The sequence below is a fragment of the Equus asinus genome, chromosome 10 (genome assembly GCF_041296235.1).
Source record: "Equus asinus isolate D_3611 breed Donkey chromosome 10, EquAss-T2T_v2, whole genome shotgun sequence".
Lineage (NCBI taxonomy): Eukaryota > Metazoa > Chordata > Mammalia > Perissodactyla > Equidae > Equus > Equus asinus.
The window spans coordinates 67,444,548-67,472,347 of NC_091799.1; the positions used below are offsets into that span (position 1 = coordinate 67,444,548).

At 41.0% G+C, this 27,800-nt stretch overlaps 1 long non-coding RNA gene across 3 annotated transcripts; it reads left to right on the top strand.

The window, feature by feature from the left end:
* LOC123286223 (uncharacterized) lies at positions 1 to 27,788 on the top strand. 3 transcript variants are annotated; one of them, XR_011506584.1, is made up of 4 exons: positions 1 to 118; positions 575 to 743; positions 7,160 to 7,281; positions 27,425 to 27,788. It is a non-coding gene; the product is annotated as an uncharacterized lncRNA (long non-coding RNA). The 3 variants fall into 3 exon arrangements; XR_011506585.1 differs by lacking the exon at positions 27,425 to 27,788 and adding an exon at positions 10,362 to 11,732; XR_006528487.2 differs by lacking the exon at positions 27,425 to 27,788 and adding an exon at positions 8,040 to 8,223.
* Positions 27,789 to 27,800: the final 12 nt, after the last annotated feature.

Sequence of the window (27,800 nt, forward strand, 5' to 3'; positions counted from 1 at the left end):
CACTCTTCCCACAAAGAGAGCTGTTACTAATGACAGAACATGGCCTGCTAGCCACTATTACAACCAAGGAGGGGTGCGGACCCAGGGAACCACAGTCTTGTGGGAAACGTGCCCTGAGGTAAGATTTGCCAAGATGTCATTATGTGCTTTCTTGGTCTCCCTTACAGGCTGTAAGGTGGTTGTATTGTTTTCTTTAGGGGCTTCATTGTGTGTGCCAGCCAAGATTTTCGAATTCTCCCTCAGATGATATAAATCCCTGTCTTCTTTATCCATGTCTCTTCACCTCTCCTTCCCTGCCTATAGTGCAGTGCCTCATATAGCACAGTATTACGCACACAGGAGGGCTCCAGAATTATTTATTAAATGGATGGATGAACAGAGGGATGGATGAGCATGTTAACCCTGTGCTTCCACAGAATACTCTGGAATTTTGACCTTTAATCTAACTTGAAGTCAATACATTCAAGTCAATTTCCTATGTAATATGCATCTAAATATTCCCTCGACCAAAAAAATATCTGTGCCAACAGTCCTATCATGTTTCCTCACACTCTTGTCCTATTCTTCTCTTCAGGTAATAGGGAGAGAATAAAGAATAAAATGTCACCTGGAAGCAAAGAGAGGGCAAAAATGTGAAGACTCTGCCATTCATAACACCTTAAGTCCAATTTCACGCTAGCCCTAAAGGGAGGATAGGAAACAGGAAAAGGAAGATCGAGGAACAAGAAGTGGTCAGAAATGAGGTACGTAAAGTCCTGCTGGGGTAGACAGCCACAGAGCTCTCCACCCTGTGAGTCTGTAAAGGCACCAAGTTCTGGGGGAGGAAGTCCAGAAAGGGAGATAAAGAGGAAGCCACACAGATTATCTCCCCTACAAGTTTGCCTCAGCCCCACAGCCAAGTCTGTAGTAAATGCTCCCACCCTGAGTCAGCCCAAGAAAGCAGGGGAAGGTGAAAAGGCAGGCATACAAGGTGGGGCTGTAACTTCCTCTTTCTGCTCCTGCTCACATGCAGTCTAGGTGGATGGTGGCAAGTTCAATCAATCAGTGATCTCTTCTTCAGTTTAGGTCTAACCTGTAACATCCTTGTGATGCCACCTCTGGTCACCTCACCTCTCTTTTCTCCTCCCCCACATCATACACTATACCCTTCCTCTGGGGCCACCCCTCCATCTCTGTTTCATTTTAAGTGCAATCCTGTCTGCCTTTCTGCCCTTTCATGATTCAACCCATGAAACCTAATGGGAAAAAGGCAAAGATGGCCAGGCAAGTTGAGAAAACAATTGTCAAAAACTCTACAGTATTGAGACTAATCTACCTCAAGAGGCTTCCATTCCAGGGAGCAAGGAAAGGGAGGGAAGAGACTCCCTGGTAGCCTGAGGCAGGGTCCTCCAGAGCTAGTAATAAGAAGTCCAAGCTGTCTTTTCGGATTCTAAGACTCAGTCCTCTCTGAGACACACTGGGCTTGGGGTGATGCCTGCCTTTCCAAAGGACTCCCTACAGCCCACTGCAGTGGCAGCTTAGGAAAACCCAGAGGGACAGAGCCCAACTCTGAGCTCCAACTCTCAACCATCTTCTTCCTTTGGCTTATTCCCTCATCCTCAAAGTGGCTGGAACACAGGAATCCCAGAAGAAGGTGTTCATGTAAGAGGAACGTCTGGTGTAAAAGGTGGCTAGAGGTTCAAGTGATACAGAAAAGACAAAAACAGGAAGTATACGAATACAGGAGTGTCTGGGGCAGCAGAGTCTGAAGGAAGATTTGAATGGGAAATGGACAGCCACAGAGACCCGGGGAGTACTCTCTGTCTCTCTCGCTTCTCTTCAATTAGTGCCTCTGCTGCAGTCTTTAGAGATAAGTCCAGAAGTAAGGTTTCTCATATCATTGTCCTGTGCTCTTTTTACCTCACAACTCTGTCTCAAAAGAATGTCTGGCTAACCTTTCTTGTATCTGCAGGCTTAGCCATAGTCTGGGTTATGAATTTAAGGTCTTCTATGGAATATCTTGTGCCAGTGCAATGAGATTTGATCTATCCAAGTGTTATAATAAGCAGCTGTATCTCTGCTGGTGAAAAGTAAAAACCCCAGAGGGATAGGAATTGATAGCCAGCCCATCCCACGCATCCAAAATGATTCTGTAGACTGTTTCAACAGATGCTAGGTCTGGAATGTCCTTGATAATCCTCTGGTGAGAAAGATCTTGGCCACACTGCTTCACTCCAGGAGAAGCTGGACCCAGGCTCCATGCAGATCCCTTGGAGTTCTTCCATCAGAGCAGAATTCTGATGACCTCAGAATTCTGGGTCCATCCAAACCAGAAGCAACCTCCAAGAGTGCACATAAGCTACAGGCTTACCTTCTAACCGCTAAAAGTTAAGATTCTCCAAACTTTCTAAAGAAAATTCAGTTTGTTACACATTCACAAGTTGAAAAACAGACCCAAGACCCAGTCCATTCTCCTGAGACCAGCCTCTAACAAGAGTAGACATCTTGAATATGAAAAACACCCCGATACAGCCTCCCAAGATCAGAACTTCCAAACATCAGAATCATCTGGGAAGCACTTTTTTTTGTTTTTTTTTAATTGAGGCAAAATTCATATAACATAAAATTAGCCATTAACTTTTTTTTTTTGAGAAAGCTTAACCCTGAGCTAACATCTGCTGCCAAACCTCCTCTTTTTGCTGAGGAAGATGCCCTGAACTAACATCCATGCCCGTCTTCCTCTACTTTACATATGGGATGCCTGCCACAGCATGGCCTGCCAAGCAGTGCATGAGTCCACACCCAGGATCTGAACCAGCAAACCCTGTGCCACCAGGCCATCCCCAGCTGTTAACTATTTTAAAGTGTACAATTCAATGGCATTTTGTACATTCACAATGTTGTATGTGTCACCTGTATCTGTTTCTAAGACATTTTCATCTCCCAAAAGGACACTCCTTATCCATTAAGAGGTCACACCTGGGGAACATTTTAAAAGTGTATTTTTGGGGGCCAGCCTCATGGTGTAGTGGTTATGTTCACACCCTCTGTTTTGGCAGCCTGGGGTTCGTGGGTTTGGATCCCAGGCACGGACCTACACACCACTCATCAAGCCATGCTGTGGCAGCATCCCATATACAAAATAGAGGGAGACTGGCACAGATGTTAGCTCAGGAACAATCTTCCTCAAGCAAAAAGAGGAAGATTGGCAACAGATGTTAGCTCAGGGACAATCTTCCTCACAAAAAAAAACACATTTTCCAAGGCTCCACACCCAAGAGACTATAATTCAATGGACACAGGAATATTTTTCAAAACTTTCCAGGTATCTCATTCCTAGATTTTTACCCAGGAGAAATGAAAACATATGTCCACACAAAGAGCTACATATGAATGGTTATAGCAGACTTATTCATAACTATCCAAATTTAGGAATAACTGAAATGTCTCTCAATTGAGGTCATGTACACAGACTGTGATACACCTATGTAATAGAATAATACTCAGCAATTAAAAGGAATAAACTTTTTTTTTTTAGGAAGATTGGCCCTGAGCTAACATCTATTGCCAATCTTCCTCTTTTTTTTTTCCTCCCCAAAGCCCCAGTACATAGCTGTATATCCTAGTTGTAAGTCCTTCTAGTTCTTCTGTGTGGGATGCCACCACAGCATGGCTTGATGAACAGTGTGGGTCCGGTCCCAGGATTCAAATAGGTGAACCCTGGGCTGCCAAAGCAGAGTGCGCTAACTTACTGCGTGATGGGGCCAGCCCCAGAATAAACTTTTGATACACGGCAATAAGGATGAGTCTGCAGTGCACCACACAAAGTGAAGGAATCCACTCTCCATACTGTCTTCTATCTATACGACATCTGGAAAATACAAAACTGTGGTGACAGAGAACAGATTAGTGGTTTCCAGAGTTTAAGGGTGGGAGGGGCTGTGGGTTTTGGGTACAAAGAGATAGCACGAGGGAATTTTTGGAGGGATGATGAAATGGTTCTGCATTTTGATTGTAGTGGTGGAAACAAGCATTTGTCAAAACTTGTAGAACTTGACACCAAAAAATGAATTTTATAGTACTGAAATTTAAAAATAAATTAGGAACATTTTAAACCTCTCTGTGTGTTTATAATGTGCAACCTGTTTGAGGAACCAGTGCATAGACTATGCATGACAACCTAGTTAGTCTATAATCAGTCAAGTTACACTTTGGACACCTGGGACCCGCGGACTTACTGTTACTATTTCTCTGGTTATCACCACAGCATTTGGACATTTCCACAGAGTAGAAGTACGAGAGTAAGTTCTCATGCCCTGGAGTATGGTATGAACCTGCATGCATGACAGATCACAGGACATGGGCTATGCAGTGGTTTTGTACTGGTATTTGTCAAACCGAAATCACTGTGCCAAATGCGGTGACTTTAGAACCTTCGTTAAAATTATGTTGTACTTCATCTCTTAATCAGATTAATTTTAATCAGATTAACAAGAAATTCCTTTCCACTGATGGAGATTAGAATGCAACCTATGAATTTACCACAAAATATCATGTTTAACAATTTATTTTAAAAATCAACCTCAAATCAGAAACCAAAACCCAGCAGGTTTTTTTGTTTGTTTGTTTTTGTTTTTGTTTTTAAGATTTTATTTTTCCTTTTTCTCCCCAACGCCCCCTGGTACACAGTTGTCTATTCTAGTTGTGGGTCCTTCTAGTTGTGCTATGTGGGATGCTGTCTCAATGTGGCCTGATGAGCGGTGCCATGTCTGTGCCCAGGATCTGAACCGGCAAAACCCTGGGCCACCACAGCAGAGGGCAGGAACTTAAACTCTCAGCCATGGGGCTGGCCCCAACCCAGCAGTTTTTATGTGATAAATCCAGTGATGCTAAACAATTAAGTCATTTTGGTTATTTTCAGAAAATTCTATACCTATTTTATAGAAAAGAAAACAAGATCCACTTGTTTACTTACTTGACCAAGATCCAATGTGAGTCAATGACATATTTGACCATAGACTCCTCATAGAGCCCTGGATCCCTTTATTTGTGAAAATTTACAACGATGCACAACAATAAAAATCACAGGCATATGTTTATGTGGGTAGCCAGCCTCATAAATTGTGAGGCTAACCTTGTGCTCCATCTCACTTTAAAAAAAAAAAAAAAAAGCCATATCCTGCCGAGGCTGATTATCTACTCAAACAAGCTGGCTAAAATTCAAATGGAAACTCCCAGGTATAAGATGAAAAGAAGCAAGAAGTAGGCAAGGTTCAGATTGGAAGATAAGGCTAGCTTCAACTGTAGGACAAAGGACAAAAATCTCCCTGTGTAGTGAGGGAGACCCGATCTGATGTTTCTGTCTCACTAGAGTGTGTTTTCTAAATTGCAATTCTCTTTGCTTGCCCTAGTCTCAAACTATTTCGAACACTCTTGTTCTGCTTCCTCATCACTTTGCAAACAATAACTACAACTCTTTCTGAGGCGGTCTGTTCACACTGCTTCTTTTTTTAGAGCTGCTTGTGCCTGAGAGGAAATGGAGCTACAAGTGTTTCCTTTCCATTCAGAACTGGCACTTTTTTGTAGTGGGGGAGGGAGCTGAGGACTTACAGCTTGTTCCCAACAGCTTGCGATAGCACCGAGTTTTCCTATAAGCCTCTCTTGCAGTCCTTGTGTTATAAATTATTTATAAATTTTATCACAACCTCCAAGAAGCAAGCTGGGCAAATTCTCCTGATGCCAGATGGCTCAGCAGACTTTTCAGATGTTGCTACTCTATTGCACATGTCTGTTTCTATTGCTCCACACCCCAAAATACATCCAACTAGAAAGTGTGAAAAAAGCTCATTATTTTACAGGTCCCCAAGCAAAAGTTTCTCCTTGGATGAGGAGTAACTTGACCCCGCCCCAAACAATAGTGAGTGTTCCTCCGTGTTTCCACCTAAGCAACTCGAGGTGGGGAGTAGTATGATGTATAGCCCCGGGGACCTAGGGTATAGCCAGGCATTCTATTCAATAATATGTATGTATGGTTTAAAATAAACATAATGTTGAGGAGTTGCACAAATTTGATAATAAAATATGACTTCAGGAAAATTGCCATGTTTATTGTATAAATCAGAATTCTTTTGGTTGTAAGTGACAGACCATATTTGAGCTAGCTTAGAGAGAGAAGGGCACCTATTGGCTCATGTAAGCCAGAAAAGACAACGGAAAGAGTGATTCAAGGGCTTGAGACCGCCAGTATAATTTTCCTCTCTGCCTCTTGCTTCTGCTTTTCTCTGCAAGTGGAGAACATGGCAGGATTTGGGGACCCATATTTCAGTTTCACCATAAAAGAGGAAAGAAGGAATGCAACACGCACCTGTACACCCACATGTGCGTGCATACACACACACAGCACAATCGTATTTAGAAGATTTAAACTGCATACTAGAGCAATGGAGTGCAAACAAACAATTCCCCAAAAGGTGGGGGAGAGCACAGACACGGGCCCTGGGGGAATTGTTCTGAGCCAGAAAAAGATTATTTTTATCTTGAGCTTTCGTGTATTTCCAGGCATAAGGCCTCATACTCCCAAGAATACATCTATCTCAGCTTGAGAAGTACAGAAATATGTCATATGGTATCTGTCTCAGAGGTCCTCAAATTTGATGTCCTGTGAAGAATTCTCTAGTGAAGAACTGTTTTTGTCTGATAGGACATTTAGATGGACGCTGAGATCCTCACAACCTGTGGGAGACAAGACAACAAGAAAAAGTTAAAAACCCTTTTTAGAAAAAATTAACAGGAAGTTTGGGTTAGGGAAAGAGAGAAAAGTATGGAAGGAATAAAGTGGAGAGAGAAGAGTCAGCATGAATCTGGGCATTACATTAAAAATCTCTAGTAGTGAGAAGGCCAAGGAATTTCTAAAAATTAGGAAATGTAACATTAAATTTTAAATTCTTTGTGTTGCTGTGGTATAAATCCTACAACAGAGAAAGATTAGGTGTTCTACGAAACCCATTTTCTTTTCTTCCTGGGCTCAAAACTAGACTACGTTTTCCACCCTCCCTTATAGTTAGGTATAGCTACTAAATAGTTCTAGTCAAGGGAACGTGGGCAGAAGGAACGTGGGCCACCTCCAGGCCCGGCCAATATAACTCTCACATTGTCCTCCACACTCTTCCCTCCCCTGTAGTCTGGTTGCAGAGGATCTGGTGGAGGACTCCATGACCCCAGAAGACGCTGGAGCCGTTAGATGAGAGAAGCCTTGATCTGTGAAAGACTGCATGGGTCAACCTCCATTGGACTGTGATATGAGTAAGAAATCACCCTTTTATTGTTGTTATCAAGTTAGTGCAAGAGGGATTTGTTTGTTATAGCAGTTGACTGATCCTGACTAATACAAATTTCTTCTTCACACCATCCCCTCTCAAATCTTCAAAAAGGTCTTCTAGACATACAAATGTCCTATGAGAGTGGGAGCTCTGTGGCCATCATAAAGGAGGCTGAGTTTCACATCTGGATTAGTATAACATGGAAGAGAAACCACACTTACAAGAAAGCAATATGTTTCATAATCTAAATCCACTCACAAAGGCAGGAGTTTGGGCCAGGAGTGACCAAGAGACTATAAATTCCCAAGGAATTTGCAGAAGGATTGGAACCAGCTTTGAATTCTACAGAGGATGGAATGAGGGAGGTTTTAGGAAACCTTATCTAGGTCTGAAGGGAATGACATGCAGATTATGTTGTTATTTTATGTGGTAGAGGAGTGCGAGGAGTGAAAAAGACTTTGACTCACATGCCAAGAATGGAGATTTAATAACTCTTATGATCCCAAAATCCTGAAATAATACTTAAATCACCTGGATGCTTACAGAATTATTTTACTCTGAGAAATCCCTGATAGACAGCTAAATATGGTCTATTTAACTGGTAAGGAAAAGAGCAGCCAGGATCTACACTTCCCTGGCTGCCTAACCTAAATTGGATTCTCCCCATTTTTGTGTCTCACAGCATGCTATTCTTTTCCTGAAGGCATTCATGAGGTATTTATTACGGCGTTTATTTTTTAGCCATGTTTCTCCCATTGGACTCTAAGCTTGATGAGGACAAGGGCTGTGTCTATTTCATCCCCTGATACACATCTGGCACTGAGCACTGTGCCTGGCACACACTTCATGAATATGTGTTGGGAAGAAATGAAACCTGTGTGTAGGAGCCTCAGATAGTCACCTGTTGGCCTCAGAGAATTCACCTCCAAAGGTAGTTTTGACAAATTAAATATTTTTAACTATTCAATAACTTGAAAATGCATTTATTACCTTTCTTTATGTAAAGAACAAATTGCATTTGCCAATATGAATTTGATATGAGTTCTCAAACAACAGCTATATAGGGTTGTTACTATTATTACTATAAAAATAAATTTACTTTTGTTGGTATGGGAGCCCCAAAAATGCGACTCAAAAAAGTAGCCAATGCAGGCAACTTTTATACTTTTAGACAAAGAAGCAATTATTTGTGAAAATTCCACAAAACAAAGGGGTTTGGGCTTCCAGTAGCAAGTTAATGAAGACGTAACAGTTTGTTTATACAGTCTTCTGGCTTTACTCTGGCGATAAGGATGCCTTCAACACTCTTCGTATAGGGAGCAGATCTTCTCATGGGAGATTTATTTCCTGGTTTCACGGGGACAAAGGATGGTCAGAGTGTCCTTCTTGCACTGGTTATTTCTTAAGTACCTTTAATTCAGAATAATCAATATAGGGGCCGGCCCGGTGGCACGGCGGTTAAGTTCGCACGTTCCGCTTCTGTGATCCGGCGTTCGCTGGTTTAGATCCCGGGTGTGGACATGGCACCACTTGTCAAGCCATGCTGTGGTAGGCGTCCCGCATATAAAGTAGAGGAAGATGGGCACAGATGTTAGCTCAGGGCCAGTCTTCCTCAGCAAAAAGAGGAGGATTGACAGCAGATGGTAGCTCAGGACTAATCTTCAAAAAAATTTAAAAAATAAATAAAAATTTAAAATAAACAATCAATATGCCAAAGTGACATCTTTTGAGGTGGCATAGTTTGCTCCCCCTCAAGTCCAAATCTCACCTTAATATCTTCTTAGCCGGTTTTAATAGTTTTGTGCACATATATACTGAATATACACATCTCTTTTCCTTTGCTTGCTTATAAGCTCATTGTGGCAGATGCAATAAATACCTACTGATTTTCTTTTTTCCTTCATTTTGAGAGCGAGTCCTTGGGATAACTGTGTTTCTTAAGAGTGGAAAAAATAAAGAATAAATCCTACATCAAACTCTCTATTTCGTAGATGAGGTAACGAAAACCTAAAGTAACCAAGTTTACTTGCCTGATGTCAGACAGTTAACTGGCAGCAGATCACTTCCCCACTGATTCTACTTCAATGTTGTAATATGTTTATATTTCCTTAGTACAACACCTTTGCTTACATACCAAATGATTACTTTGAGTTCATCACGAAATTGCAAAGTAATCTACAAGATACCGTTGTAAGCAGATACACGTCACTCTCAGCGCAGAACTTTTAGTAAATTACACTAAATCTCTTGCAATTTCTCAAACATGCCACACGATTTTGTTCAACAGCCATGCTATTACACACAATTTTTACCTCAGTCTGGAATCTCCTTTCCTACTTGGTGAATCTTTTTCGTCCATCAACATCCAGTTCTAAGGCCATCTTCTCTTTGTAGCCTTTCTTATCTCCTCAAACCCTCTCCTCTGTGCTGCCATGGTTCTTTATTCTAAGTTTATACCCCATGAAGCTGAACACCTTGAAGCCAGGACCTTGTCTGTATGCCTTTCTGTGTGTTTATATGCCACTCTGAGTACCTAGCATTGGTATTTGAACTGAATAGATAATAGCATTGAAGTAGTAAGTGAATGAATTAATAAGTAAACTGAATTAAACATCCTCTGCTGGGCCAGCCTGGAGGCACAGCAGTTAAATTCCTATGTTCTGCTTCGGCGGTCTGGGGTTCGCCTGTTCGGATCCCAGGTGTGCACCAACTCACCACTTTGCAAGCCATGCTGTGGCAGGTGTCCCACATATAAAGGAGAGGGAGATGGGCACAGATGTTAGCTCACAGCCAGTCTTCCTCAGCAAGAAGAAGAGGACTGGCAGCAGATGTTAGCTCAAGGCTAATCTTCGCCCCCACCCCCTCGCCAAAAAAAATCCTCTACCGAAAGTTATTCACTTCTTGGGAGGTACAGCAGAGAAGGAGGAAAATTAAAGATGCTTTATACATTCTGTCAATGTGGTTCTTCCAGCTGCTAAATGACATGAAGTATCTGTAGTTTCCTGCACAGTGCTGACATAGACACTTAGTAAATGTTCTTTTGCTTTTCTTCCCCATGTCCAGCCTCCATTACACACATACATTTATTGTAGTGGAATGAAGATCGGAGGAGCAATATTTGAAGTTTTGTCAAATACTGTAGGGAGAGAAATGAGCTCCTTTGTCCCCTGAGTGATTGACTGGACTGTCCTGCGGAAGCGGCTGAGCAAGCTGATGTCCAACCACGGTGGAAGAATATCTTGGCTCCCGACACAAAGAAGAAGATGCAGATCTGTGTGGTTGGAATAACTAGGATTGAATTCTGAGGTGACGCTTGATAAAATGCTTAGCACATAGTTAACCCTCGATAAATATTAGCTTATTGTTAACTCCTCTTAATGACTGTTGGCTTTCCAGAGCCTAACTATGAGAAAGATTGTAAAGCTACTTCTAAACTCAGAGGGAAAAAAAATGCCATGATCAATTAGCCATGTCACTTTGAGTGCGAGATAGGGAAATGGAACTTCTTGTCCTGGATCTGGAATCTATTGCCTTAACCTTAAGCAAGCTTGAAATAACTTACTGAGTTAGTGAAACTCACAAAGAGATTGAACAGAAGTGAACTTTGGATGAAGTTTAATGTCGGTAGAGTGTCCAAATGTTATTTACTATCAACAGCTGCACTATGCAATACAGGAGCCTCTAGCTACATGTGGCAATTTAAGTTTAAATGAATTAAACTTAAGTGAAATTTAAAATACAGTTCCTCACACTTCAAGGGCTCAATAGTCACGTGTGCATGTTGGTTACCATGTCAGACAGCATAGACCTGGAACACTCTCATCCTCTCAGAAAGTTCCACTGGACAGAGCTGCTCTCTAGGATGCCTGAGGAAATTATGCTAATGCATAAACTACATAAACCTATATGTAGCCCACAGTACTACAAATTTGTTTGGTTAGTGTGCTCACTTTTTTAATCCTTGAGGAACAACATGTTGAGTGGTCCCTGTGCTGGTCAGTTGATATTCAAAGCAGACTGGTTTTACTTACTAGGGGATAGAACACAGAAGAATGAAAATCAAAAGATTAAATCTCTTATCTTCTTGTAAGCAATAAAAAGTAGTCATCTTAGGGTTTTTGAGGCTAAGTAGGTGTTTAGAGTTTGAGGGCTAGTCACAGCCACATGAGCAACGTCTATTAAATAATAATACCACTTTAGGGCTGGCCCCGTGGCCGAGTGGTTAAGTTCGCGCGTTCCGCTACAGGCGGCCCAGTGCTTCGTTGGTTCGAATCCTGGGCGCGGACATGGCACTGCTCATCAGACCACGCTGAGGCAGCGTCCCACATGCCACAACTAGAAGAACCCACAACGAAGAATATACAACTACGTACTGGGGGGCTTTGGGGAGAAAATGGAAAAAATAAAAAATCTTTAAAAAAAAAATAATAATAATAATAATACCACTTTAATAAGTCATCCAAAACGTTCTACAATCAGATAATCGTACTGTGGAGGGATTTTTCTAAAGATTGAATATTCTCTCATTTACTTCAAGGTGAACTAACTGGAACCATTAACCACCCTTTCTGTCTATAAGGCGTATGTAAATGAATGAAGCTGATAATTATTTGTTGATATATGTGCCTAACTATATAAAAATACTGAGAATTTTTAAAAAATAAACTGTAACTATATGTCTTGCATGAGTAGACTTTCATCCAAATTTCAATAATATCAAAAAATTAATTATATTCAGCTTATTCTACTTGTTAGGATTTAAAATAATAACAGGTAACTTTGTTGAGCACCGTTGTGTGCACCATGCTAGGTGCTCATACTTTCCAGGCACTCATTTGAACCTTACAACAACCCTGCAACTATCATTACCCTCCTTTTATCAATAAGGTGACAGCATTCAGAAGAGTCAACTTTCTTCCCAATATCATACAACTGATTGGGGAGAGCAGGCACTTGAGTCCAGACGTGTTTAACTTCAGAGCCTGGGCCTTTACTCCTGCTGCATGTTGTCTTTCCTACACTTTAGACAACTTGCAGAAACTAGGTTTAAAACCAGAAAGGCTTCTAGCTAATTCTCTGTTGATCAGAAGAGTAAACCAGCCCTTCTTCCCATGTAGTTTGCTCCTTGGGATTGCTTTATATGACAGACCCATTCTCACTTTGATCTGATCTTCAGCTCATCTCCCTTGGCTGTGCTGAGGATATGCTAACATATATACTGTGTACTTTGTTACATATGCGATATACTTAGGAATAATGGAGACAGGATTGCCAGATTTAGAAAAAAAGAAAAGATGCCCAGTTTACATTTGAATTTCAGATAAACAACGAATAGTGTTTTAGGGTAAATATATCTCATGCAATACTTGTGTTTTATCTGGCAACTCTAACTGAACATACTACTAGTTTCATACCGAAGGGATCAGTTGTCCTACTATGTGGTTTATAAGAAACTTTAATGGGAGCATGGTAAATTAAAGATGGCTACAAATTCTTTGCTATTGCTTCCATTGAGAAGATCAGTTTATTCTCTTCCTTTTGAATCCAGGCTGGCCTTAGAGACTTGCCTGACAAATAGAATGCAGCAAAAGTGACATTCTATGATTTCTGGGGCTAGGTCACAAGAAGTCTTGCAGCTTCCTCCTGGGCCCCTTTAAACATTCTCTCTAGAAGCCCTGAGTCACCAAGTAAGACATCTAACTACCCTGAGACCATCGTGCTAGAGAGGACATCTGTAGGTGCCCTGGTTGACAGTCCCTGCTGAGCCTAGACTTCTAGCCAACCCTACTGAGATGCCAGCCATGTAAGCAAAGCCATCCTGGGCCCTCCAGACCAGCCTACCCAATAGTTGAGTGCTACCAAGTGACTCAGTTGACACTACACGGAGAAGAAATACCTGGCCAAGCCCTGTCCAAATTCCTGAACTACGAAATCATGACCTAAAATAAAAGGTAGCTGTTTTAAGCTACTAAATTTCAGGGTCCTTTGTGACATAGCAATACATAACCAGAACAGAATAAAATAAAACTATTTTATTATTTAATTTTTTTTTTTTTTGAGGAAGATCAGCCCTGAGCTAATATCTGCTGCCAATCCTCCTCTTTTTGCTGAGGAAGACTGGCCCTGAGCTAACATCCGTGCCCATCTTCCTCTGCTTTATATGTGGGATGCCTGCCACAGCATGGCTTGCCAAGCAGTGCCATGTCTGCACCCGGGATCCAAACCAGCGAACCCCAGGCCACCGAAGCAGAACATGCGCACTTAACCACTGCAACATCGGGACAGCCCCTATTATTTAGTATTTTAATAATTAATTTACAGAATACTAGGAATAGGGTGTTTTCTCACATAATAAATATAGCCTCATTTAAACCAATACCACTATCATATTTTATGGTGAAGCAAAAGAGAGATATCCACTAACATGAAAAATATGAGAATAATTACTCTCAAAATTCCCATTTAGGTTTTCTGGAATTTTAGGCATATTTCTTTCTTTTCTTTTCTTTTTTTTTGGGGGGGGGAGTGAGGAAGATTGGCCTGAGCTAACATCTGTTGCCAATCTTCCTCTTTTTTCTTGAGGAAGATTGTCCCTGAGCTAACATCTGTGCCAATCTTCCTCTATTTTCTATGTGGGATGCCATCACAGCATGGCTCGATGAGGTGTGAACCCGTGAACCTCGGGCTGCCGAAGCAGAGCACACCAACTTAACCACTGCTCCACCAGGCTGGCCCCTAGCCTTATTTCAATGAGCAATAGCAACACTAAAGTCATTTATTCTTTTGGTATCTGATACCTCTAGTGGCCAGGCCTGACATCATCTCAGCCCACGTTTTGCTCCAGCCACTGCTGAGCAACCTGCTTCTTGCAGGTGTAACCTGACAGCACCCGGCTTCAGCTTCACCTCCACCTCATCACTCTAGCTCTTCTGCTCTGGAGCTTCTCTGATACTCTGACATCAGTGGGATGCCTGCAGGAATCTGCTTAGCACCCAGGCGTACACCTAGGGCGTGAGGGCTTGGCCACAAGACCTGTGCAGTGGCACGGAGCCCTGTGCTCAGAAGGGTCCTAGGCTCAATTTAAGGCTCTGCTATCACTGTCTTGAATTTCTTAATACTTTTTGAACAAGGATCTGTAATTCATTTTGCACTAGGCCTCACAAATTATACAGCTGGTCCTGTATGTACCCATGGAAATGTGAGCCCTTGACCAGAGCTGCAATAGAATCTGGGGGTAGATACCCTCTTCTTTTGTCCCTTAAATGGACAGTTCTGGACACATTCATCATGATTCCACAGAAGATGCCCGTCACCATAATCCCCTGTCTGGAGTGGTCCCCCACAGCAGCCACTTGAGAACAGACATTTGTATTGGCTTTCCTCCCTCACTGTTTTACTTCCCCAAGCCCGCTCCTCTTACATGGGATCGCTTTCCAAAGTTCATGCAAGCCCTGTAGCAGACTCCATTTTCCACAGTGTTCTTCAAGTGCCTTCTACGCCACGGTTCTAGATTCCAGGTATTCAGACATAAACACAACAAGATTTTCTGCCATTGGAGAGTTAACATTCAAGGTGGCAAACACACTGCAAATAAGTAAACAAACAAACAAGACCATTACAAATTGTGGTAAATGCCATGAAGAACACAAACAGGATGCTCTGAGAGCAGAAAAGATGGAGATATGGAAATTGGATATGAGGCCTGAATAAAGAGGAGATGAACACGTGCCAAGGGCTGGAGGAAGAATGTTCTGGGAAGGAGTAGCAAGTCCAAAGGCCCTCAGGTGAAAATGCTCTTGGTGCATTCTAGGGACAGAAAGGAAGGCAGAATGGTGGGAGCCAAGAGAACAAGGAGAAGATAGAAAGGGACCAATCACACGGGGCCACATTCAGGAGTTTGTGTTTTATTCTAAGTGCTATGGGGAGCCACTGAAGGTTTTAATAAGGGAGTGCTTTCTGATTTTGTTTTTTAAAATGTTACCCTGTGAGGAGAGCAGATTGGAGGGAGCCATTTAGGAAGCTATTATGGGAGTCAAAGTGAGAGTTGCTGGTGGCTCAGAGGAAGGTGGGAGCAGGGAAGACAGAGAGAAGGGAAGAATTTCATCAGGGCAGGTGCACTAAAGGGCCTTTGCAGCTGATCCAAGGTCTGATCTTCTGCCAAAGATGAACAGGCTCCGACTGGAGCAAGAAGCATGTTACAACTTCTCTCCTGGGTGCAGAGGCTGTGGCCACTGCCATAACCTCATTGAGGGAGGAGGGAGAGGAATGGGCAGGGCTCAGGCAGAGGGAAGAGAAAGAAGGAAGGTGACAGATCACCAACCACAGTAAACCAGGAGCCAGCACTCAGGGCTGCAGAAAGTGTTATCTTTAGCCCCGAGGCATCCTCTGCCTGTTCTCAGATAAGATCCATTGCCCACCCCAACCCCACCTTAAACTCATCCTCAGCTCTTCTGTTACAGGAGTGGAGAGAACAGGGAAGTAGACATTGCTTTAGATGTTGCATTTTCCACACATTTCCAGCAACTGACAATATCCGTGAAATAAGAGAGATAATTATTTGACAAAGATTAATGTTATTTCCAGATGATCTGATTAAGTACTTAGAAAACCCAACTGACTCAACCATAAACCTTTTGGAATTCCTGAGAAAGCCTTTCAGAGTTGTCAAATATAAAATATCCAGAAATCTGTAAATGTCCCTTATGTCAGCAATAAGTTAGAGAATCTAGTGGAAGGAACAAGCCCACTTACAATACAAAAATATTAAAAAATGTAGAAATAATCCTAGCAAGAAATGTATAGGCCTATATGAAAACAACCACAAAAATAAAAATAAACTGCAAAACTCTAAAAATAAATTGTAATAAATGAAGAAATATTCTATGTTCTTAAAACAGAATTAATTTATAGGTTTAATCTGAATCTAACTAAAAGGATTTTTCATGTGTGGGAACTTGACGACATGATGTTAAAATACACTGAAAGAACAAGCATTCAAAAATTTTAAGAAATTTTGAAAGAGAAAAGCTATCAAATGTTAAAACATAAAGCTAGAATAACGAAAACATTGTTGTACTGATGCAAAAATGGAATCTTTTAGTGAATCTCAAAATAGACCTTAGAATATATAAAAACTCAATTATTAATGATAAATTGTGTATTACCAACTAACATGGGAGGAGGGCTGGATTTCTAAACATAAAAGCAATACAAAACGATGTCAAAGGAAACATCATATTGGATCACATTGAAATTTAAGCATTTAGACAACAAAAAAATTATAAACAAATATTAAAAGCAAATTACAAACTGTGAATAACAATTGCAGTACAGATGACATGCACAAGGTTTTCTTAATATATTAAGGGCTCTAAACAAATCTATGACAAGAAAACACCAACTACAATTGAGAGTAGTCAGTAGGTATGAATAGACAATCCATATACACACACACTGGCAAATAGGCATAAAAAATGTTTGTCATCACTAGTAATCAAGGAATGCAATTGCACAGCTAGAAGAACCCACAACTAAGATATACTACTATGTACCAGGGGGGATTGGGGGAGATAAAGCAGAAAAAAAATAAAAAAGATTGGCAACAGTTGTTAGCTCAGATGCCAATCTTTAAAAAAAAAAGAAAAGAATGCAATAATGAGATACAGTTTTTCATATATCAAATTGGAAGAGAATGTTATTAACGATAATAGACCAACATTTATTGAGTACTTACTATGTGACAGGCACCCTTCTAAATATTTACTTGTAATACATCATTTAAACTTCATAATAACTCTACTACGAAGCAGGCAGTATTGCTATACCCTCTTAATAGAAGAGAAACCAAGGCACAGAGCAGCCAAAAAACTCTCCCTAGTCCACTCAGCTAGGAGGCAGCTGAGTTGGGATTCAACCCCAGGCCATTTGATTCGAGAACCTGATCCCAGTGCTAAACCATCAGGCAAGGGTTAGTGTTGGGAGGATGTGGTGAAACAGTCACTTTATGCTGCTGGTAGTGGAATAAACTGGTAATGCCTCTTTGAAAAGCAATTTCACTCTAAGTATCAAGGATCTTAAAAGGATTTGTAGTCCTTAATCCAATAACTCCACATCCAAGATACAATACCAAGGATTTAGAGATAGAAATAGAGAATCATGTTAAGAATATTTATTATAGAATTGTTTACAAAACTGAAAAATTAGATGCAAACCTAAGTGTTCAACAACAAGAAAGCATTTAAATAAATGGTAGTATATCATAAAATAAATATACATATTTTTGAAAATATTTAATGACGTGGGAAAATGCAATAATATATAATGTTAAATTTTTAAGAAGCAAGATATAAAATACTGTGTATATAGTATGGTCTAGATATTTTACATATAGAACAGAAAGACTTGAAGAAACACATCAAGATGCTCAGTGATTATCTCAGAGAGGTGGAATTACAGCGGAATCTGGTTTCCTCTTTGTACTTTTTTGCACCTTCTAAATTTTCCACAAAGAAATCTGGAAGATTTTTTTTTATAATCAGGAAAAAGCCAATGAACATTAGATTATGTTTTAACAGAATTATTTGGAATATCATTTTGAGTGGCTTTTACTACTTTCAGGAGATAAACTGAATACTGGTTAGAGATACCCCTCAATCTCATCCTCTCGACCTAAGCGGCAGTAGCCTTTGATTATTTCTGTCAAAGGTAGAGCAGCAGAGAGAAAGGAGCCACAACTCTGTCCTCCTGGAAACACAAGAAAAGGGTCTGGGAACCACCTGGACTATCCAAGCTACTAACAAAAGATGTCCACAAACTTAGAACCCTATTGGGAGAAAAAATATATCAGCCTTCCTTCTTAAAATAATTGCATTTGATAAGCACAGCCAAGGTCTGACTAAGATATGTTCATACCCTCCGGCTGTTTTATTTTTACAGCATACTACAGAGGAATTGAAGCCAGAAGACATGAGCTCAACTCTTAATTTATCAGCTGTATGACTTTGGGCCGATCATTTAGTTAATCTCTCTGAATCTTAACATTGTCACTTATTAAATAGGAGTAATAAAAGTGTATGGCCAATCAACTCAAATGCGTTCAAATGTGTAGAAGTCATTTGAAAATGAAAAAGCCCAGATAAATGAAAACTATTATTATAATTAGACCTTTTTCTCTGCCTGGAAAGACTGTCATTGTGGAATAGTTTGCCTATTGCCAAAGGAAGGACAGAAGCTGAATAGAACTACAAGTGTGAAGGATGCTAACCTATTTCCTTAAACTGTGATCTTCTGAAGTCCCAGCTGCCCCCCTCCGAACCCCTGGACCCTCTGGAATGGGAGAGGATATGAGCTCCATGACTGAGCTACAGCTTGGCCACCTCTGCTGGCTCAAAAGTGCTTCCTTCATGTGACCTGAGAAGACTTTTAATGTCAACAAACATTGCGTTTGAACCTCATAGGACTGTATTTGCTGTTAGTCACATGTTTGTCTCATTGGGGTGAATGACAGTCTGTAAATATCCAAAGCCTCACCCCAAAAATGTTATTATGCACTTTTTCTTTAGTTAATAAGTGTAAAGAGAAACGCAAATAATTACATGGCAGCTATGTATGCTTTTTGACCAAATGCTTTTACCTCATCAAGCCTGGGTCAAGCAGACGTGAGTAGCTGTGGCCTGCAATGAGGCAAGAATTCTTAAAGCATTCTCCAAAGTTCTTCTAGCAAATTCAGCAGATCTCGGAAAGTTAATCCATAAATTGGGAAACTTAACCTAACAAATAAAAGAGTCTATGCCTAAGATTTTAGAGAGCCAAGATCTTAGCAAGGTTCTACACAACCTGTGGAAAGTGTGTAGACTTCTGTTTCTCCATCTGTAAAATGAGGGCTAGACGACCTTTACAGTAATTTCTAGCTGAACAGTCCATGACCATAACTGTCAAGGTCCACTTTGTTCTTGGCCTAAATTCCCACACTGAGTCTCTCTGCCTAGACCAAGTACAAATGAAATTCAAAGTTTCTCTGCTTCTCTCCGATTGCTTTTGGGGAAAGTTACCATGCTTGGGGCTCAAGGGTGTTCCTGCCCTGAGGCTCCCTCTATAGAGGGACTCCAGCTTTTCTCTGATTGCCTTTTCTCCACACAGATCAAGGAATCTGCAGGGCAAAGGGATACACCCACCAGGAGCCCATCCCACACTCCCTGTAATAGTCAGCTCGGGCTGTCATAACAAAATACCACAGACTAGGGGTGTTTAAACAACAGAAATTTACTTTCTCACAGTTCTGGAGGCTTGAAGTCCAGGAGACCAGGGTGCCAGCATGGATGGTTTCTGATGAGAACGAACTCTCTGGCTTGCAGATGGCTGCCTTCTCTCTGTGTCTTCACACGGCCCTTCCCTAGTGCATGCACACAGAGAAAGGGAGCGAGCAAGCTCTCTGGTGTCTCTTCTCATAAGGACACTAATGCTATCAGATCAAGGCCCCAGTCCTAGGATCTCATTTAACTTTATTTGCTTCCTTAGAGGCCCCATCTCCATATACAGGCATACTGGGGGTTAGGACTTCAGTATGTGAATCTGGGGAGGAACACAAACATTCAGTCCATAACATTTCTCCTCCAGAATGAGTTCCTGGTACCCAAGAATCTGGAATTTTCTCCCCAAAGAACCCAGGGTAACTTGTAGAACACTCCCTGAAAACTGCCAGGTGGCACGTTGACACCACTGGGATGTGTATGGGGCAGGAACTCTGGGGTGGACCTTGGACATTGAGGATGGGTGTAGGAAGAAGCTGGGCAAGAGACGAGGCTGCAGTCCAGGGCATGGTGGTCAGGGGTTGGATGCTGGCTCTCTCTGTACCTCCAACTTCTGGCCTGGAGCTCTGAGAATTCTGCATTCCAACTTGAACTTCCAGGTTGTTATGAAGGCGTATTTGTCAAGATAGAAGGATAGAAAATGTTTTTGGTTTTTTTTTTAAAGATTTTATTTTTTTCCTTTTTCTCCCCAAAGCCCCCCAGTAAATAGTTGTATATTCTTCGTTGCGGGTCCTTCTAGTTGTGGCATGTGGGACGCTGCCTCAGCATGGTTTGATGAGCAGTGCCATGTCCGCGCCCAGGATTCAAACCAACGAAACACTGGGCCGCCTGCAGCGGAGCGCGCAAACTCAACCACTCAGCCACGGGGCCAGCCCCTAGAAAATGTTTTATTTACCAGTTTTTTAGCTTGATGTATAACATTCAAGTATTTAAAATATGGTAGGTGGGTCTCATTTACTTTCTCTCCTGGTATCCTACAAATGTGAGGAGCAAATCTGGTAGCATGTTGTCCCAGTTCCCTCTGGACTCCTTTTTCAACTCCATCTCTGATGAATCAGCCAGTGTTGATCAGGTAATAAAGTTACGGAGAGTAATATTAATCTGATTCTGCCTGAGATCAGGCTTCTGACTCTGGTTCTGTGTCATGGTTCCTATGTCATAGTATTAACTAATATTTAATCCAGGCTCTCTATGTCCCACTTACTGTTCTAAGCACTTTACATGTATTAATTCATTTGATCCTTTCAGCAACCTGTGAAATAACATTGTTACTATCTTCATTTTATAAACAAGGAAATATAAACATTCAGAGATGAAGAAATTTGTCCAAGGTCATCTAGCTAATAAGTGGTAAAGCAAGGATTTGAACCAGATAGTTTGGCCTTAAAATTCTGCTTTTAGGGGCCAGGCCAGTGGTGCAGCGGTGAAGTTCACGTTTTCTGCTTCTGGGAGGCCTGGGGTTCACCAGTTCAGATCCCAGGTGCAGACATGGCGCTGTTTGGCAAGCCATGCTGTGGTAGGCATCCCACATAGAAAGTAGAGGAAGATGGGCACAGATGTTGGCTCGGGGCCAGTCTTCCTCAGCAAACAGAGGAGGATTGGCAGCAGATGTTAGCTCAGGGCTAATCTTCCTCAAAAAAAAGACCAAAGGAAAAAAAATCCTGCTTTTAACTGTTATGCTATAGCCTCCCCAGATAAGAGCTAATATTTATTGAACCCTCTCTATATACCAGACTCTGTGCTGTTGCTAATACTATGAGGTCAGTACTATTATTTCTCCATCTTACAGGTGGGGAAACTACTTTAGGAAGGTGAAGAAATCCATCCACATATACACCACCAACAAGCCATGTTGGTGGATTTGAACACAGGTGATTTGATCCCAAGAAGAAGCTCTTAACTAGAACAATTCTGCTTGCTTGCTAACATTTCCCTGAAGGAGAACACACAGGTGGTGGGGAAAGCCTGGACATATCATTGGATTAGATGGTGACAGTTACCACAGAGGAAATTCATCTGTGCTCAGTGAAGAAATAGACTGTTTTGAGTAATATGGCAATTTGAGGAAGTTAAATGGATTAAGATTACAGGTCGTGTTTCACATTGGGAAACATACTTGCATTTTAGTTCCTGTGGCTTGACACGAAATCTCAGAGTGAATCATTACCATCACGTTCTGACTATAAGCATGTCTTCAGTCCCAGCAAGAGTGATGATTCCTCAGGAATTTATGAGCTATTTGAAACAGGTGCACTTGAAGCAACCTAATCCTTGGGTCTCTGATATTATAATAGCTTCCTCCATGAGAAAGAGGCTTCTCCTATGATACCACAGTTCTCCTGCTTTCGGACATTGCTCAAATCTTCATGATATGATTGAGAGCTGGCAACAGGATGATATGAAGGATGTCTGAAAATACTCGTCATCACACTTCCAAAGATCATATATAAAGGTTCTCTCAGAGCTAAAGGGGTCACTGAGGGACAAAATGGATGAGAAAAATTCACCCTTCTGCCACAACTCTGATGACCACTGCAGTCTGGAACAACATCATCCGTGTTACTGTTGTAGCCGAGGACCAGGTGGATTCCCACGAAGACGTCTTGGCTCACGATGGCTTTGAGTGTTTACCAGTCCTTTTGTCTAGAGGAAGGCTTTATTTGCTAATCTTCACTGTCTTGGAAAACATTGTTTGGTTATGGGGAAGAGCCTGCCTAGAGTAGGTTAAAATATAAACTCACAGCCAATGCAAAAAGAGATTTAGCTCAAGGGGAGAAGATGGCTGCTCACGGGGGATGATTTCCTGGGAAGGAGCCTATATCCCGAAACAAAAAATATTATGCAATCTTTGCCCTAACCCCCAGAGTCCTCCCTAGGTAATGCCTGACATTTCCATCGCCACACTTGAATTTCTTTAGCTAAACAAAGCCCTATCTATGCTCATGTGTATATAACTAGAATGTTCTCTTTATCAGAAAGGATGGGTATCTAACAATTATATTCAAATTGAAAGTTCAGAATCCTTTAGGTTAGATTAGAACAGCGGATCTCAAATTTTACTATGCCTCAGAATCACGTGGAGGCCTTTTTTTTTTTTTTTGAGGAAGATTAGCCCTGAGCTGACATCCTCTGCCAATCCTCCTCTTTTTGCTGAGGAAGACTGGCCCTGAGCTAATATCAGTGCCCATCTTCCTCTCTATATATTTATATGTGGGACACCTACCACAGCGTGGCATGCTAAGTGGTGCCATGTCTACACCTGGGATCCGAACCGGCGAACCCCAGGCCGCCCAGAAGCAGAATGTGTGCACTTAACTGCTGTGCCACCAGGCCAGCCCCTGGAGGGCTTTTTAAACCATAGATTCCTGGACCAGATCCTAAGAGTTTCTGATATAGTAGGTCTGGATTCAGGCCCAAGAATCTGCATTTCTAAGTTCCCAGGTGATATTGATGCTGCTGGTGTGTAAAATATACTTTGAGAATCACTGGATTGATGGTTCTCAAGCTTTTTTCTCCACACTCACACAGCTGGGGGAGGACACCCTCCTGTCAGTAATAGGGCATCAGCAGGACAGTGATTCTGGCTGCACATTAAAACCACAGGGAGCTTTAAAAAAATGTAAGTCAGGATTGTACTTCAGACCAAAGAACTCAGAATGCCCAGAGGTAGGCCCCAGGCCTGGGTATTTTTTTTAATTATCCAAGTAATTTTATTTATTTATGTATTATTTTTTTAGTTCTGGGTCCTTCTAGTTGTCGTACATGGGACACCGCCTCAACATGGCCTGATGAGCGGTGCCATGTCTGTGCCCAGGAGTCAAACTGGCGAAACCCTGGGCCACCGAAGCAGAGTAGGCGAACTTAACCACTCGGCCATGGGGCTGGCCCCTATCCAGGTAATTTTAATAGGTAGCCAGAGTTGAGAACTTTCGCTAGCATGAGATCCTCTTGTGGAGAAGGAAAGGAGGCAGAGATGCATATTTTAACACCCTTCTCCCAGGTGTTTTTAATACATGTCCATGGCTTAATATTCCTTCTGCCCATTTTGTAACCAGGCTAAAAATTCCCAGATAACAATGTCCAAAAGTTAAGACCTGAGCATGACATTCCCAAAAGCTAAATGGTCAGGGTCACATATCTAGACCTCTTTTGTGATTATCATTTTTCTTTTTTTCTGTAATTGGATAGAAGAAGGATAAGTAGCAAGTTGGGAGCAGCAGTAAGATAAAAGATCTTGAATAGGGGCTGGCCTGGGGGAATAGTGATTAAGTTTGTGTGCTCCACTTCAGCAGCCCAGGGTTTACAAGTTCAGATCCCAGGCGTGGACCTACACACTGCTCATCAAGCCATGCTGTGGAGGCACCCCACATACAAAAAATAGAGGAAGATGAGCACAGATGTTAGCTCAGGGCCAATCTTCTTCACCAAAAAAGATAAAAATAAACAAATAAAAGATCTTGAATAAACGTGGTAATCAGTTTTTTTGGCTTTTTCTCCAGCTCCCGCTTTCATCCATACACCCTCCTTCTGCACTTGCTTATACTAGACCAGAGGGAGGGCTGAGCCCCACTGGCTGAGACGGATGACCTGTGGCACTCTGAGAACTTTGCATACCTGAGGTCTTTTGATACCAAGGACATGGACCCCAGAAACAAGGGAGGTCTGGGTGGGTATCAGAGTGAAGGCCCCTTGGCTCCCAAAGAGACCTGGAGCCAAAACTGTGTGACCTCTTATACTAATTGGCTCGAGTTAGATGTTGCTAGGCAATGACCCTGAAACCTAAGGTTGCCATTCCTGTATTAGCACTCCCTAAGTGACTAAGGTTAAAGTAACTGTCTTCCTGGAATCTCAAGTTCCCCCACATATACAATGATGAAAACATGCTAATCTATCCACCAAAGCATGCTGATCTATCTACCAGGGAAGTATTGTGAAACCAACTAAAGTATCCTTACATAATTGTAAAGCAAAAAAAGAAAAATGCTCATACCACAGCTATGTTCTTTGGATTAGAAAATACTGCCATGTTTAACTTCATAATATTTCTAGGCACCTAAATCCACCTTTATAAACACCCAGAAATTCTAGAGTTCATAATTCTGTAACTATAATTTTAATACATGTACATATAATTCAGCCTTCTGCATAACAAGCAGTCCATAAATATTTGTTGACTAAATAATGGATGCCTATCAATTGCTTAAATGAAGACTTTTTCAAAATCAGATATATCACTAATAAATAAAATCACAAGGTGCTGTTCTAAATGAATAACTCAGTGACTGTTTCCTAAACTGAATTAATTACCATAGTCTACAACAACCCTGCATTAGAGATATTAAATATGTGAAATATGTAATAAATTTCTTTTTTTTTTAAAGATTTTATTTTTCCTTTTTCTCCCAAAGCCCCGGGTACAAAGTTGTGTATTTTTAGTTGTGGGTCCTTCTAGTTGTGGCATGTGGGATGCTGCCTCAGCATGGCTTGATGAGCGGTGCCATGTCCGCACCCAGGATTTGAACCGGCGAAACCCTGGGCCGCTGAAGTGGAGTGCGCGAACTTAACCACTTGGCCATGGGGCTGTCCCCTAAATTTCTGAATTAATCAATTTACTCATGCCTGGGTTTGAGGCAGCAGAAACAGAAAAAGTGACAATCATGTTAATGAGATCCAGTGCTTCTTGCTATGAGATAATCCAGAAGAATGTAGTCCCCAAACCTCCTACTCTACTCTACTTTTTCTTGTTTTCCATAGCATTTAACACCTTCCAAAACAGTATATAATTGATTTAAATATTATGTAAACCAACTGGCTCTTGGAGTTTGAATCTATATGGTGAAATATCAGTTTTCTTTAAACTTCTACATTTTCTCATATGGTCTCATACTTGGTAATCTAAGACCCTACTGGATTCCAGGGCCCAGAAAGAAGCTCATCTAAAAAATTGGCAGATATTAGGTGACCACAAGTTTAACCTACATATAATGTGTTTCTGTAAAAACGAAACCAACATATATTATGTATGGCCCACAAGAAGATATTGCATAGAGCTCTTAGAAAATAATGCTTTAATGTATTCTGCATTGCTCAGAACGAACTTAGAATATTGTGTTCAGTTCTAGGCAACATTATTTTGATTAGACAGACACAAGCTGGAGTCATCTCAAAATGGGCAGTCAGTATGGACAGCAATCTGGAAGTTGTATCAGATAAAGAAAAAAGGAACTCATCATGAATTTTCATTTTAAAGACTCTGCTAAAATGGGCATGACAGCTGCAAGCTATGGTATAGAAAAGGCAATACATATGGTCTGTCCTAGTCAGCTCAGGCTGCTATAACAAAATACCATAGGTTGGGCGGATTAAATCACAAAAATTTATTTCACACAGTTCTGGAGGCTAGAAATCCCAGATCAGGTGCCAGCCTACTCAGTTTCCGGTGAAAGCTCTCTTCCGGTCTTGTAGATGGCTGTCTTCTCACTGTGTCTTCACATGGCCTTTCCTTGGTGCGTGCAGTGGAGAGAAAGTTCTCTCTCTCTTTCTCTTCTTAGAAGGCCACCAATCCTACCAGATTAGGACCCTGCCTTTATAAATTCATTTAATCTTAATTACCTCCTAAATTCCCTATCTCCAAATACAGTCACATTAGGGATTAGGAATTGAACATAGGAATCTTGAGAGGACACAATTCAGTCCATAGTCAGTGTAAGAAATTTTCTAGCCAAATCTGTTCAACAACGAAACCAATTGCCCACCCTCCAAACTGTGGCCTTCCTATCACTGGAAGTAGTAACTCAGTTTAAATAACCCTATCTCAGTGATGTTGGGGAGAAGATTTCTACAATGAATGGCAGTTCAGAACAGAAGATTGCTAGGATCTCTCTAACTCAAAAATTCTACCATATTTAAGCTTTTAAATTGTTGCTATTTTACTAGATTCACCCCAAATTATCCTTCTCTCAAAAGATTGAAACCATATGTGGTTATTTTGGCATACGAAGAAAAGGCTAGTAAAAGGTTTAAAACAACAAAATTCAAACAATTTCGGATTAAGTAAAATTTCACAATTCTTGGTTTTGCAAAGAGCAATGAGATGTCTATGATTCTCATCCGGATTTTGCTTGGGTTTATGATTTTGTGCGGGGTCGAGAGGAAGTGGTTTAACTAAACTCTTAAACTGCATCCCAAACACTGCTTGTTATCAATTTCTTAAGAAACCCAAAGAGGTTAAATTGGATTCCATGAATAAGATTGGAGGTTTCTAATATGTAAGATCATTTCAAACCTAGTCTTTGGTAGCCTTTGGTAGAAAAAGCCAAGAAAAAGAAACTAGATTAAGAAAGAAAAACAGGAATATTCTTTCACTACTTTTCTTCCAGAAATGACACAGCCTTCTGCTATGACTGCCAGATGTAGTAAATTTCAGCAAAAACTTTTAGTTCTGGATGAACCAGAAATACTTGGCAACCAACACTATTTATTAATTCTGAACTCTGTTTTACTGTGAGCTGCATTATGGCCAAAGTTTTTAAAATATAATACTTTAGCTTAATACAAAATGTTTCATATTTTTGTAAAAATTGTAAGTCAACAAACATAAGACAAAAATGAGTTCGTTATAATAGATGCCTTACTATTTAGTAAAATGAATTATATTGTTAAGAATGTTAAACAAAAAGGATATCAAAAGCTATATTTATGATGCATAGAGAATAGTTTCCATATAAACTAAGGGCAATGCTCCTAATGCATATCAGTCAAGATCAAGCAGTGTAAAATATCATTGATACTGATGGCTTTTTTTCTCTCTCTCTTTAGATTCCTGGACACAGGGACAAAGAAGAGATCTCCCAATTCGAACACACATTTTATTGATGAATCCTAGTTCACTGGCCTGTGCTCACTTGTAGAAAAGTGTCCTTGACTTGAACTCAAAGCACCCTACAGTAAAGTGATCATGTAATTTATATGCAAAAATGACTACAGCACTTTTGAGAGTGAAAGGGGACATAATTACACTATCTTGACAAGCATAAATAGGAACTATGCCAGGCAAACCAGGTCATTTAGTGGCCATATCTATAGGAGACATTGTGGTTGGTGCCCCAACCTTCATTCTACCTCAAATGATTATTGTAAGATAGTAGACCTCAAAGTGTGGACCCAGACCAGCAGCACTAGCATCACAGGACAG